The 21,976-nt window shown below is 43.3% G+C and overlaps 1 non-coding gene across 1 annotated transcript; it reads right to left on the bottom strand.

Moving 5' to 3' along the window:
* Positions 1-21,196: 21,196 nt before the first annotated feature.
* On the bottom strand, positions 21,197-21,269 carry TRNAK-UUU. Its single transcript has one exon. It is a non-coding gene; the product is annotated as a tRNA-Lys (tRNA).
* Between the last annotated feature and the right edge of the window lie 707 nt (positions 21,270-21,976).

The following is a 21,976-nucleotide window of genomic DNA, read 5'->3' as shown; positions in this document are numbered from 1 at the left end:
AGGGTGAAAGAAAAAACAACCCACCCCAAAAGGGAGACAAATAAAAGCAAACCACTTTTTAAAAACTAAATTAAGCACACTTGTGGGCTGTCAGGGATATAGAAACATCCTTGTGTAAACAGTAGGTAGCATGCATACTCCTGACTCTCTTAATGTCCAGATTTTGCCTCACATTTTGGTCAGTTTCTTATAAAATTTGTGGTTCTCTGGCAAACCTTTGAAGACTGAGGTCAGTAAACAGTGACCAACATTTCAGTTTCAAATTTCGTAACCTTCAGAAAATGCATACTATTACAAAATCTGTTATGCTAGTAAGTTTATAAGAGCAATATTTAAAATCTGTCCCTATTTTTGGGCCTTTGTTCCCCCCATTATTTTTGGCTCTGTCCAGATTTCTTGCACTCAGAGGTTGAGTAGTATGGTGCCATCCATAATACTACAAAACAGGAAGAAATCAAGTACATGGAAGAAGCTGCTTTAAAGTATGACATGCCCCCAGCGATGAAGGGGACGTTACTGCACAGAAATCTACAAACTTGTTTACAAAAAATAACATGGTTGTTCTGGACAACAGAAACCTAACAGAATTAAGGTGGCCTCCTCATTTGTTTTGAGAAGCAGTTTCTTAATTAGACAAACAGGAGGAAATGTATAAATTCATACCTGAACCTATTTGTTAGAGAAAGAATGTCATCCATACCTCTCAACCTCTTAGCACAAGAAATCCGGACAGAGCCAAAAATAATCGGAAGACCACGATGCTTTGCCAGAGATGGTCTGCACCTGTCATCCCTGGGATTCAGGTTACTGGCTAAAGCTCTTGCCACCCCTATAGTGCCTTTTTTTAGGCAAGGTTCAAAGGTCAAAACCACCACCGTAACAGATACAAGCATGCAAAATCTGAAGGTAATGCTACTCAATGCTAAAAGTCTAAACCTCAAAATGCACTCTCTCGAGGCACTCCTAAAAATGTAGAACATCGATATCTGTGCAGTAAATGAGACCTGGTTTATGGCTCCAGAGAGCACCCTTGCAATACCAGGCTACAATTCTTACCACACTTTTCAGCCACCAAACCAAAACCGAAACACTAAAGGTGGAGGAGTGTCCATATTCACCAAGGATATTCACACCTCCAGGCTAGTTGCCCAGCACAATGCATCTGAAATTCTCCAGGTGCAAGTAACACTAGGTAAGACTGCAATCCAATCTGTAGCTTGCTACAGATCCCCCACCATGCCCCAAGATTCTCACTACATCTTTCTAAACATACTGGAAAATATTAAGATACAACGAAACACCCTAATGCTGGGTGATTTCAACTACCCTGCCATTAATTGGGAAAACTACTCGGGTACCAACACCTTTTCCCAACGGTTCTTGGAATTCATAAATTCCAAAGCCCTGGATCAACTAATCCATTGTCTCACCAGGGGCTACAATATCCTAGACCTAGTCATTACCAACATGGTAGATAGATGCTCCACACCGGTGGTCACCCCCTCATTGGTTAGGTCTGACCATAAGCAAATCACCCTTGACAACCACATCCCACCCCCAGTAAGGAAACCTCCATAAAAAACTTCTCCAAAGCCAACTTCATGCTACTCAAGTCAGAAGTGACAAACTTCATGACACCCATGCAGATGGGAGCTGAAAGTTCAACTGTTGAATCCTACACTAAGGCACTGTACAAGCGCATCCACTCATGCATGAATTGTGTCATCCCAAATAGAACCCAGAAGCTCTCCTCCAAAAAAAGGAAGCCAATCTGGTAGTCCCCTGCCATAAACAAACTATAGAACAGAAGGAAGAAACTATTGCAGAAAAGAGGAAAATCCCAGGATGCAAAAAACTCCCTTTCCAACCTCAGTAAGAAGCTGAGATCCCTCATAAAATCCTCCAAAGCTAGTTACAAAAATAAAATTGCCAAAGATTCCAAAGACAACCACAAGGCATTCTATAGTTATGTCAAGAATCTAAATGGCAATGCTCAGATCTGCTCTGAGCTACAACAGAATGGCATTAAATTTACTGATCCCAAGGATATTGCCAATATCCTGGCAGATAGATTTAGTGCCAACTTCACCCTCCCCACCCCTAAAGGACCCATCTCAATACCAAAATATTGCCAAATTCCGGTAATCACTGCCACACAGGTAGAAAATGCACTCTCCAAAGCTAAGAATACAGCAGCCATGAGACCAGATGACATCCCCGGCTGTGTATTATATGAACTACAAAATTAAATGGCACCTCACTTAAGTGTCATATTTAATCATAGCCTCATCTCAGGCTTCGTGCCCACTGAGTGGCGCACAGCTACAGTTATCCCACTCCACAAGGGGGGATCCATCTTGGATCCTGGGAACTACTGTCTCATCGGTCTGACGAGCCTGATCTGCAAGGGCATGGAACGCATTTTCATGGAACCTATAAACAAAGACAATGGCAACCTTCAAACACTGGACCCCACCCAGTTTGGGTTTGTGAAGGGCCGATCTTGTCTCCTGAACCTAACTGACTTCTTCAAATCAGTCTCCAGAGCTGTGGACGAGGGTAAGGCAGTCCACAGCCTATCTGGACCTCGCCAAGGCTTTCAACACCATCCCCTACTCTGGAATCATAGATAAACTTACTTAGCTGGGCATTAATCCCTACGTCACTCGATGAGTTGCCAATTGGCTTACTGACAGAACCCAGACTGTAAAAGTAGCTGACTTCAAATCCAACTCCAGACAAGTGGAGTATCTCAGGGTTCAGTCCTGGGACCGCTCTTGTTTGGCATCTACTTTTCTGAAGTACAGGCCAACACTAAGGGACTCTGGCTAACAAAATTCGCAGATGACTGCAAACTAGGAGCCATTATTGAATCCCCATATGATGTGGATATTCTTCAAAAGGGCCTTACAGAAACAGATGCTTGATGCCACAGCCATGGGCTCAAGCTTAATGCCAAGAAATGTATAGTTATCCCCTTTGGGAAAATCCATGTACCCATGGATGACCACATAGGTGGCAGTACACTAAACACCAAAAGTGTGATGAGAGACTTAGGGACATAGGTGGACAGTGGTCTCACCTTCGATAACCACATCGCCACAACAGTCAGGAAATCCTTCTATGTGGCACACCTCATCACTAAGGGGTTTTCATCCAGAAAAAAGGAGGTCATTGTCCCACTGTACTCATCCCTCATTAGACCCATTATAGAGTACAACGCCCCATTTGGTCTGTACCTCAAAAGACATCTGCAACATCTGGAAAGGCCGCAGAAATACCTCACTAAAAGAATCATAGGCCTAAAGCAGATGTCCTATGCTGAGCGTCTAAAAAAAACTCCAGCTATACTCTGTGGCATATCGTCTACTCAGAGGCAATTTCTGCTTAACATACATGGCCATGTCAAACCCTGAACTGTTGGACATCCTCCACTTAAAGAAATCCCAATCCCTCAGAGCCACATGCTCCAGGGATCTAAACCTTGTCATCACAATGAACAAAACATGCTGGAGTAATAGGTTCCTTACTCAGAGACTCCCCATACTCTGGAATAGACTGACCATACATGTCAAGCAGAGAGCCTCCTTGGCCCTCTTCAAAAGGAACCTTGATGACTGGATGGGAGATAGGAAATTCACCCCAGGGATCACGTCAGTCGCCCTGCTAGACAGGGGTCCAGGGAAGTAAATATTGTGGGAAGAAATATCCAGGGAATTGTTATAGCCAGGCTTGTATAGGCTCTAGGGCCGATAGCCTGGTACCAACCTATGAAGCTATGAACAAAGGTCCAAAAATAGGGGCAGATTTTAATTATTGTTCTTATAAACTTAAAATCTTGCTAGAATAAAAGGCTTTGTTTTGTATTATACATTTTCTGAAGGATATTTAGTCTGAAACTCAAATGTCCATCATTTAGTGACTTCAGTCCTCAATGACTTTCCCAAAAACTATACATTTTATGAGAAAAAGACCAAAAATATGAGGTGAAAATCTGGACAGCTGAGTGCTAGGATGCCATCTTCCATGCTGTGATGCGAAGAATAAGAGAAGAAAAGGCCCTGACTTGGTTGTTGAGTAGCAAACAAATCTATTTCTGGAAGGCCCCATACCTGCAGAATTTCCAGACACGAACCAGTGTTATCTTCATACTCATATGGAACCTTGCTGGCTAGGCTAATGTAGGCCCTTGGGCCGATAGCCTAGTACCTACCTATGAACCACAGCACATGTCAATGATTTTGTAAACTTAGAATATGAATCACTGAAATATGAAACCTTATCTGTACAGTGGTCTCCCAGACCGTGCCTGCCACTGGCACATCTGAAAATATCTGATTCCTCCTTGTTTACGTTCCACATAACATAGTTATTTGAATTTGCAAATACCAAAAAATGAAAGTAGAACTAGCACTGAATCAACTAAAGAATTTGCAAATACCCTAACTGAAAAGGTCCTGCAAAGTGGCCAAATTACTGTGATTTACTCTCAACTCTTTTAAACTGCTGCAAAGTGTTCTTGCCTGTTGAGACCAGTAGCCCTGTACAGGCAAGTTGTTAAAATTAGCTCCCAAGGTTGTTCCAAGGTATAGGTTTACCAAGTCTGCTCACTACATCAATTTGCTCTTTACAAACTGAGGAACAGTCATGACTAGTGGTTCCTATATATACAGACTTTTAAACTATCACTGAGTTTTACTCGTATGGTATCTTGCATGAGACATCAGTAAGATACAGAAGGCACACATACCGGAGCACTCCGAAGGTATTTTGCTGTGATTACTGATAGGTAAAGTGTCTCAGGATTGAATGAAGCCCCAGTTCATTGTTTCATGTAGAAGAAAAACTTCAATTGGAATTGAATCTAAATCTTTCTAAAAAAACTAAAGTTCACAGCATCTAAGTAGATGTTTCAATTTACTGTTATCATCAAGACTGCTTAACTATTCTATGTGCTGAGTTACCAGCTCTTGTCTTTGTCACTATATTTCAGTTAGACAAGAAAAAGGAGATTTTTCTTTTGTTGATGCACAAACACTACACCTAAAATCTGGCAAATATTCTGGGGACACATGTATACTCTCCAAATGACAGGGCCGAAAACTGAAAATGGTGTAAGTATATTTATGCCCTTTTCCATTTAAAATTATACCGTAAGAAAAGAAACACTCTTCGACGTCATCATCCTGAAAAAACTATGTACTTACAAATGTAGTCAGATGTGACAATCTAAAATTAGGCTTCTTCTTTTCTTTGATACTACGGATATTGTAGAATAAAAGTCATGACTTTGATCAAAGGGTGATGTCTGTATTGCATTCTTCAAAAGTAGGTGATTTATGAGTTATATGCCATGTTGAACTTGCTGACAGGGTGTTCATGGAACAAGGTGCATCTGTAGTAATCTGAAAAAATCATGCTGAATTGTTTGCAAAAGTACAACTGAATAGTTAGCTTACCACACTGGTAGATACTTAGGTCACTGTTACAGTACTCTAACAATGGGACTTATCTACTAGGATAGCCACATATCCGGCCAATCTACAAAGCTCAGGCTCTTTCCTCATATTCTGCATATCCACCATTAGCAAGAGCCGACATGGCAATATAAAAGGGACATACAAATGCACCAAAATCTCAGACTTTTCTTGCCCCATAGAATGGAGGCGGAAGTCTAGTGTTCTAAGTTAAGTTATAGAAAGGGAACATACGATGGGAAATAAATAGGCAAGATACACCATCACAACCAGAGAAAGGGATTACCAAGGAGGGTGGACGGAGGACACATGTACTGTAACACTTGACCTATTCTAACATCTAACGTTATGGTAAGTTACCTACTGTACTATGTTCTTCATCGGATCACTATTGTAGTACTCATTACCAATCAGACAATTTCCAAACATCTGGTTTATAATGGTTTGGTAAATATGTAGGCACTGGACCAGGTAGCACCTTATAAGACGAACTTAGAGCCCATTCCTTTCAAGAATGCATCTGAGGTAGCAACTGCTCTGGTGCAAGGAGACATCCTTTTCTTTAGTGGTCTAATATGAAACCACTACAACTGAACAAAATAATACCAGTAAAAAGGGATCCAGTGGCAAAAACGCTGAAAGACATATCTTGAAAGAAGTGCATGCTAAACTAGAATTAAGTAATTTGTACATGTAATGCAGAACTAGGGGTGACCCTGCTTGAAAAAGGTCATGTCATTTGTTAAGGCACCAAAGTGAAAATATTTTCCATGTAGACAAATATGACTGCCTAGTTTCACGATTTCTTACCTCCTTAAACAGCACATCCTCAGAACAAAAGTGTCTAAAAGGAATACAAAAACTATCATCCACAAGTTAGCCTTAATTTTTTGAAGATTTGGATGAATCACTAACTCTTTTTCCTGTGTAAACACATCCACCTTATCTGGTAATCATCCTTGGCCATTTGCATTAGAAATAACATTTGGTGTTATCTGGGCTAAAATGAGATTATTAATATCATATTTGGTAATTCCTTCCTTCCTAATGTGATGAAGAACTTTGGAAATTAGAGGGAAGGGATGAAGAAATATCCTTGCTCAGGGAACTGAAGGGCAACTGACTTCCGGGTCTTTTGCAAGGAGTCCTGCAGCAGAACTTTGTAATTGTTTGTTGTGTTGAGAGGCAAAAACTCTACTGAGGAGAATTTTCCAATGGTGGACTATATGCAGGAAGATCTCTCCGTGTACCATCCACTCGTAAGAATTTGTCCTGCATCTGCTCAGGGTGTCTATGATTACAGTCTCCTCTGAAGGAATGTATAGATTGTGTGGAATAGCTAAATCACAGGCAATCATGGCCAGTCTGCAAAGGGGGAGTAAGATCGTCTCCCTATTGTTTTTGTACTAGATCACAGTGTGTCTGCTGCCACCTGTAATGTGCCTGGAGTCCAAAGTTGCTTTAGAGCTTTCACAGCACTGATCACAGACATAATTTGCTTTTGTATTGTTGTCTCCAAACTCCCTGTACTTTGATGCCTTAACAGGAAGCTTCCTAAACAAAGTTTGAAAGAACTCTACCAAGGGTTTGGAGGCTAAAAAAACTACTGCACTGGTTACTGCTGGTTTGGCCAAACAAAGCAATTCATTTCTTACAAAGTAGAGAATTGGAATTTTCTAAGAGGATGGGAATGTTGGGCCCATATTAACTTGCGATAACACTACATTTCACTCATATGGAGTCTGACGTAAAGAACCATACAAATGGAAGATGTCTTGAATTCTAAGGCTATGAGAAATTCCTTTCTGAAGTCATTTGCTATTCTAACAAGTGTAGCAAGTAAATATGATAAGCCTATACCTTGTGTGATGGAAGGAAAGCAGAGAGGTATTTAGGAGACATCCTTGGAATACTGCTCTGTGAGTGGGTCCCATGGATGACTTTTTGAGATTCAGAGCAAAATCTGAGATGAAGAAGATTTTCCTGTTTGGATGGAGCTTGAATTATACAATCAGTCTTTGCTCTGAAGGTGCATTTATTGGCATCCATATCTCAAACATATAAAAAGCTGGTTATGATAGGAGACAATCATAATCCTATATGTTTGTGACCACTGCAGTCAACATCAATTTATTCACCAGACCATTTAATTCAGTCTATATCTGATAAATTTTTGTAACAGGTTGGAGGTTCATAGGTGTGCACTAGACTAATGGCCCTGGAGCCTTTACAAGCCTAGCCCATAGGATTACCCTGGCATTGTGCCACCTAACCTTAGTTCCTAGTGCCTCTGTCGAGTAGAGACACCGGAGTGATCCCTGGGGTGAATTTTCTATTTCCCATCCACTCATCAAGATTTCTCTTGAAGAGGGCCAGTGAGGTGCTCTGTTTGGCATGTATGGGAAGTCTATTCCATACCATGGGCAGTCTCTGGGTTATGAACCTGTCTCTCCAGCATGTTCTGTTGATTGTAGTAATGAGGTTGAGGTCTCTGGAGCATGTGGTACAGAGGGATTGGGATTGCTTTAGATGTAGCATTTCTAATAGAGCTGGGTCAGACATGGCTTTGTAAGTCAAGCAGAGATTGCCTCTAAGTAGGCGATATGAGACAGATAATAGTTGGAGTTTTTTGAGTCTGTCCATATAGGAAAAGTATTTAAGGCCTGGGATTCTCTTTGTGAGGTACTTTTGCAGCCTCGCCAGTTGTTGCAGGTGTCTAGTGAGGTACATGCTAAATGGGGCATTGTACTCGATGAATGGCCTAATGAGGGAAGAGTAGAGGGAGACAATGACCGCTTTCTTCTTAGGTTCATAGGTTCATACTAGGCTATCTGCCCTTGGGCATTTATAAGCCTAGCCAGAGTGTGTGTGGCTTTCACCACCCCTTAGGATGAGAATACTATACCCATTAGTTTGCTGTGCCTCTGTCCAGCAGTGACACAGAGATGATTCCCGGGGTAAACCTACGATCTCCCATCCACTCGTCAAGATTTCTCTTGAACAGAGTCAGTGAGGGGCTCTGCCTCACATGGACTGGGATTCTGTTCCATAGTGTAGGGAGTCTCTGGGTGATGAATCTGTCCCTCCAGCACGGCCTATTTATATCCGTGTTGAGGTTTAAGTCTCTTGCTCTCGTGGCTCTGGTGGATTTGGATTTTTTGAGGTGGAGCATGTCCATTAATTCCGGGTTGGACATGGCCTTGTATGTCAGGCACAGATCACCTCTGAGAAGACGGTATGCGACTGAATAGAGCTGGAGTTTCTTCAGTCGGGCATCGTATGACATATGTTTGAGCCCCTTTATCCTTTTGGTGAGGAACTTTTGGGGTCTTTCCAACTGCTGCAGGTGTCGGGTAAGGTAGATTACGAATGGGGCATTGTACTCAATCATTGGTCTGATAAGTGAAGAGTACAGGGGTACAATGACCTCTCCTGATCTGGATGTGAATCCCTTCATGACCAGGTGGGCAATGTAGAAGGTCTTCCTAACCACTTTGGCAATGTGAGTGTCAAAAGAGAGGTTACTGTCAACTTGGGTCCCCAGGTCCCTGATAACTTCTTCTGTGTTTAATGGATTACCACCTATGTGGTAATTAGGGGTTACCTCGTTTTTCCCAAAGGGTATGACTATACATTTTTTGGCATTTAGCTTAAGGCCATGGCTCTGGCACCAGTTATCCATTTCTATGAGATCTCTCTGGAGGATGTCTGTGTCTGATGGAGTGTCAATTATGGTGCCCAGTTTGCAGTCATCTGCAAATTTTGTCAGCCACAATCCCCCTATGTTTGCCTGCACTTCAGAAAAATAAATGCCGAACAAGAGGGGGCCCAGGACTGAGCCCTGTGGGACACCGCTCGTGACCGGCTTAGAGTCTGACATGGCACCAGCAACTCTAACCCTGTGTGTTCTGTCCTTGAGCCAGTTTGCAACCCATCTTGTGACATATGGGTTTACATCTAAGCTGGTGAGTTTTTCTATGATGCCCGAGTGGGGTACTGTGTCGAACGCTTTTGCTAGGTCAAGGTAGGCTGTGTGAACTGCCTTACCCTCATCAATGGCCTTAGTGACTGTTTCGAAAAAGTCGACCAAGTTCAAGAGGCAGGATCTGCCCTTGACAAAGCCAAATTGGGTAGGATCCAGTGTCTGTAGGTCCCCAATGTCTTTATTTATGAGTTCCATTATGATCCTCTCCATAGCTTTGCAGACAAGGCTCGTCAAGCTTATGGGGCGGTAATTTCCAGGGTCCGTAGAAGCACCGCCTTTGTGGAGTGGGACCACAGTTGCCGTACGCCATTCTTTGGGTACGTATCCTGTAGTAAGGCTAAGATTAAACAGCAGCCTTATGTGTGGGTTTAGTTCCTCATTGAGTTCGTGTAGCACACAGCCGGGGACACCGTCCGGTCCCATTGATGCTGTGTTTTTTGCTTTAGAGAGAGCAGCTCTCACCTGGGCATCTGAGATGTTTGGGAGGTTAGACTCTGGTGGGATAGATATTTCTCCTTTTGGGGGGGAGGGAGGGGAGAAATTTGCGCTGAACCTGTCTGCCAGTATGTTGGCAATGTCTGTGAGTTCAGTGATTTTTTTTATCATTTTGGACTAATTCTGAGCATATCTGGGAGTTTCCACCCAGGTTTCTAACATAGCTAAAGAAGGCCTTATGATTGTCTTTTGTGTCATTAGCGATTTTTCTCTCAAAGTTGGCCTTGGATGATTTTATGAGTGATCGTAGTTTTTTGCTAGTATTGATCAGAGATGCCTTCCCTTTTAGGGATTTTGCTCTGTCATGTAGTAGCTTTCTCCTCTTGTTGTAGAGTTTGTTTATGGCTGGGGTCCACCAGACCGGGCACCTAGCTTTGGTGGAAAGGGTCTTGATTTTATTAGGGATTGCTTGATCCATACATTCCTGGAGGTGCTCGTAGAAGGCATTTGTAAGGGTTTCAGCAGCGTGGGTTGTGGTTTCCACTGGCTCGGGGGCCTTGAAGGATATCACTCCAGTCTTAAGAAGTGTGAAGTTTGCTTTTGAGAAGTTCTTCACTGTGGTCTTTTTTGCTGGGGGCGGGGGTGTGATGTGGATCTCCAATGAGATTAATTTATGGTCTGATCTCACCAATGAGGGATATACTTCCGGTGTGGAGCATTTTGTCCCCATGTTTGTGATGATCAGGTCTAGTATATTTTCTCCTCTTGTGGGAATGGTGACTAGTTGTTCCATAGCATTTGAGTTTATGAACTCCAGGAACCTTTGGGCTAGGGTGTTGGGGCTTGAGTAATGTTGCAAAAATGGTTCGCGTTAGTGCTGTGAACCTTGGTGTAAATTTCGTTGGAAAGCTGTTTGCGTGCTGTGGATTATTAAAACCTTGGTAAAACTATCTTTTGGTGCCTTATTTCCTCCACAAGTTACTATTTGTTTGCTTGAGTAATGTTCCCAGTCTATGTTTGGGTAGTTGAAGTCACCCAATATGATGGTGTTTGGAGAGACATTCATACTCTCCAGTGTCTTCAGTAAGGCTGTGTGGGTTTCCAGAGTTTGAGAAGGTGATCTGTAGCATGCTACAAACTGTAGGGCAGTTTTACCTACGGTTAATTGCACCTGGATGGTCTCCGATGCTTCATGCGTTGCCACTAACCTGGAGGTGTGGGTATCCTTTATGAATATGGATACTCCCCCTCCTTTTGTGGTTCGGTCCGGATTTTGGGGCCGGAATGCATGATATGAGGTATAACCTGATAGTGCTGGGGTGCTCTCAGGAGCCTTGAACCAGGTTTCAGTCACAGCACAGACATCGATGTTCTCCATACTGAGGAGGGCTTCGAGGGCGTGCATCTTGAGGTTTAGACTTCTGGCATTGAGCAGTATTACCCTTAGTTTTTCTCCATTTTTGTTTTCTAGGGCGGTAGGTTTATCATTTGAGCCTTGCCTAAAAAAGGCACTATGAGGGTGGCAAGAGCCTTTGCCAATATCCGGAAGCCCAGGGTGACAGGTGCAAGCCGTCCCTCTAAGCAGCGTGGCTTGTCAAGCATGTCATCCCAGGCAGACAGACATTGATCCCCTTAGAATGACACCAGTAATTAAGCCAATTATTATAGCTGATCATTTTGTCTCTGTATTGTGGCATCATTCTTGGTGAGGGTAGGATACTGCTCAGGGTCAGGGTCATACCGGTCTGGGCTACATAATCTGAGAGCTCCTCTATGTCTCTTTTCATGTAGTCCAGGGAGGTATGCCTCAGGTCGCTCACACCGGCATGGACAATGACTGAGTCATACTTGTACTTGCTGTGGAGTGACCTGAGTGTTTGTGTTATGTGGCGGATTCTAGCGCCTGACAGGCAGCTTACTGTGATCTTTTCCTTGTTCAGTCTGGTGAGTGGGACGTCAGTGTGTCTGACTATGGAGTCACCTATAACAAGTGTGTCTGGCATTGTGTTTGGCCTTAAGGGCTGTGACTGTTTAGCACACTGACTTTGAGAACTATGTGTTGCATGTCTTATGTCTTGAGGTGGCAGTTGCTTGGGTGTCTGCTTTGGAGGCCTCTGTAGTTTTGGTAGATTTTTGATCAGTGCCTCCGAGTATGTCTTTGTGTGTTTATGTGTTTGTTTTGCAGTTGTGATAGTTCTATGTGAAACTGGGTTTGTGGTGTGCGTGGTTTCCTTCTCCTCCTGTCTGGTCTTGCCAGTCCTGAGTTGAGAGAGCTCAGCCTCCAGTTTGGCTATATAGTTGCATCTCTCACATGTATTTGTGTTTTGTGGGAGAAGGAGTGGGTTGTCTGTGTACATGAGGCAATTGTAACATTGCCTCAAGATGCCCAGATTCACCAGCTGAACAGGAGAGGACACTAGCAACTGACCCTTCGATATGCTAGAAAAAGTGAAAAAGTTTGCTGTGTAACTGAGTCAGAATTTTGCATCTTGGATACAAAACCCTTAGTAATGAGATGTGCCACACAGAAGGACTTTCTGACCACAGTGGCAATGTGGTGGTCAAAAGAGAGGTTGCTATCAACCTGTGTTCCCAAATCTCTTAAAACGCCCTCTTTGTTCAGTCGACTACCATCGATGTGGTAATTCATGGGAACTGGGTTTTTCTCGAAGGGGATCACGACACACTTTTTGGCATTGAGCTTAAGGCCATGGTTCTGACACCAGTCATTGGTCTCAGTGAGGCCTTTCTGTAGGATGTCAACATCACTTGAGGAGTTAATAACAGCTCCCAACTTGCAATCGTCTGTGAACTTTGTCAGCCAGAGTCCCTTTGTGTTGGCCTGGACTTCAGAGAAGTAGATACCAAACAGGAGAGGACCTGGGACTGAACCCTGTGGGACTCCACTCGGGACTGGTTGGCAGTCTGACTTGGAGTCAGCTACTTTCACACTGTGGGTTCTATCTGTGAGCAAGTTTGCAACCTACCTAGTGATAAAGGGGTTGATGCCTAGCTTATTGAGTTTTTCTATGATTCCTGCGTGGGGAATGGTATCAAAGGCCTTGGCCAGATCAAGGTAGGCTGTATGAACCACCTTGCCTTCATCCACAGCTCTGGTGACTGACTCAAAAAAGTTGACCAAGTTGAGCAGGCATGATCTACCCTTCACAAAACCAAACTGTGTGTGATCCAGAGTTTAGAGATTCCCTATATCCTTGTTTATTAGGTCCATGATGATGTGTTCCATAGCTTTGCATGTCAGGCTAATGGGGCGATAGCTCCCAGGATCTGTAGTCATTCCTCCTTTGTGGAGAGGGATGACTGTAGCAGTGTGCCATTCGGTAGGTACAAAGCCTGAGGTGAGGCTATGACTGAACAGGTCACACAGGTGAGGTGCCAGTTCACTCTGTAGTTCATGTAGAACACAGCCAGGGATATTGTCAGGTCCCATAGAAGCTGTATTCTTGGCCTTGCATAGCGCTGTTTTAACCTGTGCAGCAGTAATACTGGATGCCTGGCAATCTACTGGTATTGTTATTGGTCCTTTGGGGGGGGTGAGAGGTGTAAATTTGTCACTGAATCTGTTGGCCAGTATATTGGCAATATCTGTCGGCTCGGTATAGGAGGTACCATTGTGCAGTAACTCAGAGCAAATCTGGGTAATGCTGTGGAGATTCTTTACATAACTATAGAAGGCCTTGTGGTTGTCTTTACTATATGCTGCAATTCTGTTTTCATAGCTAGCTTTAGAAGATTTAATGAGGGATCTCAACTTTTTGTTGAGGCTGATAAGGGAGTTTTTCCTGTCTTGGGACTTCACCTTATTCCGCATCACTTTCCTCCTTCTGTTGTAGAGTTTGTTTATGGCAGGGGACCACCAGACTGGCTTCCTTTTTTTGGAGGAGAGCGTCTTGGTTCTATTGGGTATGGTGAGATCCATGCATTTGTGTACGTGTTCGTACAGTGCATTGGTGTATGATTCGGTGGTCATGCAACTATTCTCCATTTGCATGGGTGCTGTGAAGTTAGCCACCTCTGTTTTTAGGAGCCCAAAGTTAGCTTTGGAGAAGTTTTTCATGGTGGTTACCTTTGGGGAGGGGGGGTGTGAGGGATGTGGATTTCCAAGGCGATTAGTTTGTGGTCGGATCTAACTAGGAAGGAGTTGACTACTGGTGTAGAGAAACAGTCGCCCATGTTAGTAATGACCAGGTCAAGGATGTTGCTACCTTTAGTGGGGGTAAGAACGAGCTGGTCCAGGGTATTTGAATTAATGAATTCCAGGAAAAGTTGGGCAAGTGTATTAGTACATGAGTAGTTTTCCCAGTTAATGGAGGGGTAGTTGAAGTCGCCAGTATGAGAGTGTTAGGATGGACCCTAATATTCTCCAGAGTGCTTAGGAATGTGGAGTGTGAGTCTTGGGACATGGTTAGGGACCTATAGCAGGCTACAAACTGAATCGCTGTATTACTCAATGTTAGCTGCACATGAAATATCTCTGATGCATTATGTTGGGCTACCAGTCTGGAGGTGTGTGCATCCTTTATGAATATGGAAACATCACTGCCTTTGGAACTTCAGTCCAAGTTCTGGGGCCGAAAGGTGTGGAATGAGTTATAGTCTGGTATTGCAGGGTTACTTTCTGCAGCCTTGAACCAGGTCTCTGTTATAGCACAAATGTCGATGTTCTCCATTTTAAGGAGTGCATTTTGAGGTTTAGACTTCCAGTGTTGAGCAGCATGACCCTCAGAGTGCATTTGTTTGTAGATGTTTTTGGTCTTTGGAACACCGCCTAAAAAAGGCACTATAGGGGTGGCAAGAGCTTTGGCCAGTATCTGGAAGCCCAGGGGTGACAGATGCAGGCCATCTCTGGCAAAGCATCAAGGTCTGCCAACTATGTCATCCCAGGCAAACAGGTATAGATTATTCTATGCAGACTGATGTCAGGATTGACTTAGACATGGCCAAACTCTTTCCAAAAGTATATTGCAGATTATAACATAAAGATCAGGGGTTAAAGTAAAAAGAATGAATTAGATGCATTCTGCCTGACCTTTAAGCTGCCTTCAATGTTTTAAGTTTAAAAGTCACATCATTCTATAACAGGATTCCTATTGTTTACATTCTAGCAGCTTTTCAACTAAAGGCTCACATTTCACTAGCCAGGGTCGGGGCAGAGTGGTGGGACTGTTCCTGCTCTGAGGGAATGTTAACAACTTCCTCTGTGTACTCCTTTTATTTACAGTCCCATGCTAACTTACTGCGAAATTTACAAAAATAGTGGTTATCTAGTCTACTCTATTTTTTCCTTTTACCACAGTGGATAATTTTTTCAGCTTGAAGGCAGATGCATTTTGTTTAATGTTTTACTTTACTGCCAACAAAAAGATGCATTTGATGCATTATATTGCATGTCTGCAACAATGTTATTCATGTACTTTTCTAACTGTACATCTATAGGTGCTGTCTGCCATGTTAGATTCCTTTCAGTCTTTTGCAGTGGCGGGTTCTACTGCTATGTCTGTTAGGTGAAAATGGGAAAAAAGTATAACATGTCATTCTTACAATGAAAGTGTGGGAAGCACTACTGCTGATGGGGGAGAAATAATCAGAATGTAACAACAAGCAGAACACTCACATTATAAGTGCTCAACTAAGCCAGTATCAGCTCCAGATATAAGGAATGCAGAAAATACATACTTTTGCTTTTCCAATGACCAATCAGCCCTTGACCTAATATCCGCAAATATTGCTTCAAAGAAAATTTTAAAAGTGGTTATCTTTAATAAGCCAAAAGTTTAACTTTCCCTTATTACATCACTGAAAATCTATTTTGTAATACTGAAACAAAAGTGACTGCCAGAAAAAATACTAAGCATAGGTTCATACTTTTTGTAATACTGAAACAAAAGTGACTGCCAGAAAAAATACTAAGCATAGGTTCATACTAGGCTATCTGCCCTAGGGCATTTATAAGCCTAGCCAGAATGTGTTTGGCTTTCGCCAACCATTTTACATTTATTTTGCTATGCCCTTTTTCGAGGTTAGTATACTGTGCCTCTGTCTAACAGTGACACAGAAGTGATACCCGGGGTAAACCTACGATCTCCCATCCACTCATCAAGATTCCTCTTGAAGAGAGTCAATGAGGGACTCTGCCTAACCTGGACTGGGATTTTATTCCAGAGTGAAGGGAGCCTCTGGGTTATGAATCTGTCCCTCCAGCATGTCCTATTTATTTCAGTGCTGAGGTTCTAGTCTCGAGCGTAGCTCGATGGGATTTGGATTTTCTGAGGTGCAGCATGTCCATTAATTCCGGGTTGGACATGGCTTTATACGTCAGGCATAGATCGCCTCTGAACAGGCAGTATGCCACTGAGTACAGCTGGAGTTTCTTTAACCGGGCAGCATATGGCATCTGTTTGAGCCCTTTGATCCTCTTGGTGAGGTACTTTTGGGGTCTTTCGAGTTGCTGCAGGTGTCTGGTAAGGTACATCCCAAAAGGGGCATTGTACTCAATTATGGGCCTGATGAGGGATGAGTAAAGAGGCACGATGACGTCCCCTGATCTAGATGTGAATCCCTTCATGATTAGGTGGGCTATATAAAATGTTTTTCTAACCACTTTGGCCACGTGGTTGTCAAATGAGAGATTGCTATCAACTTGGGTCCCCAGGTCCCTAATTACTTCTTCTGTACTTAATGGATTACCACCTATGTGGTAATTTGTGGGCACTTTGTTTTTGCTAAAGGGATGACTATACACTTTTTGGCATTTAGCTTGAGGCCATGGCTCTGGCACCAGTTGTCTGTTTCTATGAGGCCCTTTTGGAGGATGCTTGTGTCGACTGGAGAGTCGATTATGGCACCCAGTTTGCAGTCATCTGCGAACTTGGTCAGCCACAGTCCTTCCGTGTTGGCCTGTACCTCCGAGAAATATATACCGAACAAGAGAGGTCCCAGTACTGAGCCTTGTGGGACACCACTTGTAACTGGTTTGGTCTGACATGGCTCCAGCAATTCTAACCATGTGGGTTCTGTCCTTGAGCCAGTTTGCAATCCATCTAGTGACATAGGGGTTTATATTTAAGCTGGTGAGCTTATCTATAATGCCCAAGTGGGGTATTGTATCGAAGGCTTTTGCGAGGTCCAGGTAGGCTGTGTGGACCACCTTCCCTCGTCAATGGCCTTGGTGACTGTTTCAAAGAAATCAACCAGGTTTAAGAGGCAGGAGCTGCCCTTAACAAAGCCGAACTGGGTAGGATCCAGTGTTTGTAGGTCCCCAATATCTTTATTTATGAGGTCCATGATGATCCTTTCCATAGCTTTGCAGACCAAGCTAGTCAGGCTTATGGGGAGATAGTTTCCAGGATCCGCTGAGGCACCACCTTTATGGAGAGGGACCACTGTTGCTGTACGCCACTCTTTGGGCACATATCCTGTAGTAAGGCTGAGATTGAACAGTAGTTTTATGTTTGGGTTTAGCTCTTCTTGGAGTTCATGTAGGACGCAGCCCGGGACACCATCTGGTCCCATTGATGCTGTGTTTTTTGCTTTGGAGAGGGCGGCGCTTACCTGAGCCACTGAGATGTCAGGGGGGCAGCACTCTGCTGGGATAGATATTTGCCCTTTGGTGGGAGAAGTTTGCGCTGAACCTGTCAGCTAGGATGTTGGCAATGTCTGTGGGTTCGTGTATTTTTGTCATTTTGGACTAATTCTGAGCATATCTGGGAATTACCACCCAGGTTCCTAACATAACTAAAGAAAGCCTTGTGATTATCCTTAGTGTCCTGTGCAATTTTTCTCTCGAAGCTGGCCTTAGACAATTTTATGTGTGCCCGTAGTTTTTTGCTAATACTGATCAGTGATGCCTTCCCTTTTTGGGATTTTGCTCTATCATTTAGTAGCTTCCTCCTTCTATTGTATAGTTTGTTTATGGCTGGGGTCCACCAGACAGGACGTCTGCCTTTGGAGAATTGGGTCTTGGTTTTATATGGGATTGCATGATCCATGCATTCCTGAAGGTGTTCATAGAATGCGTTTATAAAGGATTCTGCGGTCTGGGCCATATTTTCCACAGGCCCGGGGACTTTGAAGGATCCCACCTCAGTTTTGAGGAGTGTGAAATTTGCTTTAGAGAAGTTTTTCACTGTGGTTTTCTGGGCAGGGGGTGGGGACGGGATGTGAATATCCAGTGAGATTAGTTTATGGTCTGATCTTACCAGTGAGAGATACACTTCTGGTCTGGAGCATAGAGTCCCTATGTTGGTGATGATCAGGTCCAGTATGTTTTCCCCTCTTGTGGGAGTGGTAACAAGTTGTTCCATAGCATTTGAGTTTATAAATTCTAGGAACCTTTAGGCTAGGGTGTTGGAGCTAGAGTAATGCTCCCAGTCTATGTTTGGGTAGTTGAAATCGCCCAATATAATGGTGTTTGGTGAGACCTTCATATTTTCCAGTGTTCTCAGGAAGGCCGAGTGGGGTTCCTGGGTTTGGGAGGGTGGTCTGTAGCAGGCTATAAACTGGAAGGCAGTTTTACCCACTGTTAGTTGCACATGGATGGTCTCTGATGCTTCGTGCTTTGCCACCAACCTGGAGGTGTGGGTATCTTTGATGAATATCGATACTCCCCCTCCTTTTGTGGTTCGGTCCATGTTTTGGGGAAAAGCATGGTATGAGGTATAACCTGGTAGTGCTGGGGTGCTCTCGGAGCCCTGAACCAGGTTTCTGTTACTGCACAGGTATCGATGTTCGCCATTCTAAGGAGAGTTTCGAAAAGGCATCTTGAGGTTTAGACTTCTGGCGTTGAGTAGCATTACTCTTAGTTTCTTATCCCTTGTGACACCTATGGAGGTGGGTTTGTCTTTTGAGCCTTGCCTAAAAAAGGAACTATGGGGGTAGCAAGAGCCTTTGCCAATATCCGAAAGCCCAGGGGTGACAGGTGCAAGCCGTCCCTAGCGAAGCATCGTGGCTTGTCGAGCATATCATCCCAAGCTGACAGGCACTGGATCCCCTTTGAATGACACCAGTACTTAAGCCAATTGTTGAAATTGATCATCTTGTCTTCATATTGTAACATCATTCTTGGTGAGGGTAAGATGCTACTCAAGGTCAGGGTCATACCGGCCTGGGCTACATGCTCAGAGAGCTCCTTTATGTCTCTTTTCATGTAATCCAGGGAGGTACGTCTCAGGTCATGCACACCAGCATGGACAATGACTGAGTCATATTTGTACTTGCCTTGGAGTGACCTGAGTGCTTGTGTTATGTGGCGGATCCCAGCGCCCGACAGGCTGCTCACCGTGACCCTCTCCTTGTTCAGCCTGGTGAGCGGGACGTCAGTGTGCCTGACGATAGAGTCACCTATTACAAGTGTATCAGGTGTGTTGTTTAGTCTTAAGGGCTGTGACTGTTTGGCACACTGGCTTTGTGAGATATGTGTTGCACGTGTTTTGTTTTGGGGTAGTGGCTGCTTGGGTTTCTGCTTTGGAGGTCTCTGCTGCTTCGGCAGATCTTTATTTAGAGCCTCCGAGTATGTTTTTGTGTGATTATGTGTTTGGTTTGCTGTCGTGGTAGGTCTATGTGAGACTGGAATTGTAGTGAGTGTGGTTTCCTTCTCCTCCTGACTGGTTATGCCAGTACTGAGTTGAGAGAGCTTAGCCTCCAGTTTGGCTATATGGTTGCATCTCTCACATGTGTTGGAATTTGTTGGGAGGAGGAGATGGTTGTCTGTGTACATGAGGCAGTTGTAACATTGCCTCAAGATTCCCAGATTCACCAGCTGGACCGGAAAGGAGATTGACAACTGACCTTTGGACATGCTAGAATAATATAGGGAATTCCTTAATAATTGAAAACCAGGACCAGTGGGGAGTGAGGGTGTAGTGCTTTTAATTTTTAGTGCTGACTTATATAATTGCTTTAGTGAGCAAGTGCCAGGTAACTTAAGTGCAATGTGTTACAGGTAACTTAAATGCAAAAATGACAAACAGTAACTTTCTTTCAAGTGATTCATCTTTATCTTTAGCATTATACATAGACACACATATGGAGTCTGCATGTCCTCCCTGCGGTCGAGTGGGCATTCGAAAGACATGCATTGGTTGGGCGTCGGGCTGGCAACTCGACACCATAAAAAAAAAAAAACAACTGCCAATCATTAGCGGACCGGAGTTCCGCTGTGGCGACCCGTAACCAGGAAAAGCCGACAGGCAAACAACAACAACAACATACATAGACACACATAAAGTGATGAAAAAAATGGAAGCAGTTTACAAAATAATTGTGAAATAAGATTAGGAAAAAACAGTGATACAGAAGGCTACCCCCCCCACCCCCGTGCCACGTACATCCCCACTACTTTAAGATTCTTACTCTAAAGTTGCATAACTAAAGACAAGTAAACTACATGGTTTATAGCAAGCAAGCTGGAATTTCTTTGTCTCCAGTGACATGCACCTATGCAAACATGGAGTAGGAATCATAAAATAGCAGAAAAATGGGGGTGGCAGCCCCTTATGTGGGGAATGAAAGACTTTATTGCACCTCCACATTAATGTTCTCTACTTTTTATTTTACGGTTATGTTAATTTTTGGGATGCAAACAAATTCATGCTGCAGTGCAGTGAAAATTAAGTGAAATCTGTCTGTTCAGATGACAGCACCATAATTCAGTGCTGGACTAAGCATCCTAATATTGCCATGATGATGTGGTCATCGTAGGCCACTGGACACTGGATAGAAAGCTTACAATAGTATGCAAAATCAGGCTAGCACGTGGGAGATAGCAGCATCTCAAATGATGATGGCCTGGCTAAAAGACTGGCAGCCCCATGACATTCACAAGCAATGAGTGAAATACACAGGCAGTGAAAACAAGGGATTAGTACTGAACTTTCAAACAGATCATTGAGTCTGTGCCATGTTAACAAAATCCACTATGGGTACAGTCCAATGTTACCAGCAGCAAATGGAGACCTTACAAGTGTAGAGGGATTCTTTAGTACTTCTAAATGTGATCCTAAGACCACCAAGTAAAAAGATGCACAGTACAAATCAAACACAAAGGAGAAAGCAGGAAAGTGGAAACAGTGTTACAAAATCCTTAACAACAGGCAGAACAAATAAAAATTAAAAGTGAAAACAACAGAAGGCCCCAAAGCACTTTCTCGTTAAGTGGCTTGCTCAAGTTCACACAGCAGGCATAGTATGTAGGAATCAAAGCCTGCACCACAGGAAGTAGCTTGTCAACAGCTCATAGCCTTAGTTATCTGCACCAACTATCAGATAAAAATAAATATAACGCCCGAACAGGGACTTGAACCCTGGACCCTCAGATTAAAAGTCTGATGCTCTACCGACTGAGCTATCCAGGCTCTCCCCAGTGATATCAAAAGGCAGCACTACACTATTACCTACATTTTCACCCCAAATTTTCAACTTGCCTAAAATACTATTGTACATCAAAAACACATCTCACCACCTTAAAAGGTGTATCCCACCAATGATAATTTTCACAGTGCTGAGCCTGATCATACATTGAAACTGAAATCCCCTCCAGGTAGAAGCACTGACACTGGGAAAATCTCTCAGACGTACAGAACATATCTCTGCCCTTCAAAATGAATGGAGACATTTTCACCTTCTTTCTCACCTACCATACAACTCTCTTCGTAACGGAATCGTAACTGGTGATTACTGCACTTAAACACATATCCAAGACTACTGTAAGGACAGTGCCTTTTCTTATCATATATCACAGCATTTTGAGAAAGAGCTGACATCATATTTACAGATTTTAATTACAAAATTTACACCACCTGTGAGTAGAATAATGCAGTTGTCAGTAGCTTGGATAAAAGTGTGCAAAATGAATAGTGGTCACTGTTTATTCTGCGTTCTAGTATAGTACAGTTTTTTTTTTTTTTTTATAGTTTCTGTTTTACATAGCTGCAAAGCAGTGCCTGTAAACATTTAATTGCATTATTATAGTGAAAGCAGCTGTTACAATGCATCCACTTCAGGCATATGAATAACTTGAAATGCATTCTTGGCCGACGAGAATCAAATTTACAACACGTGT

This window comes from Protopterus annectens, chromosome 9.part0 (assembly GCF_019279795.1).
Source record: "Protopterus annectens isolate FY-2018-M chromosome 9.part0, PAN1.0, whole genome shotgun sequence".
NCBI classification, from domain to species: Eukaryota; Metazoa; Chordata; order Ceratodontiformes; family Protopteridae; genus Protopterus; species Protopterus annectens.
Note: the sequence above shows the minus strand (reverse complement) of the source record. Positions and strands in the feature narration are given on the sequence as shown.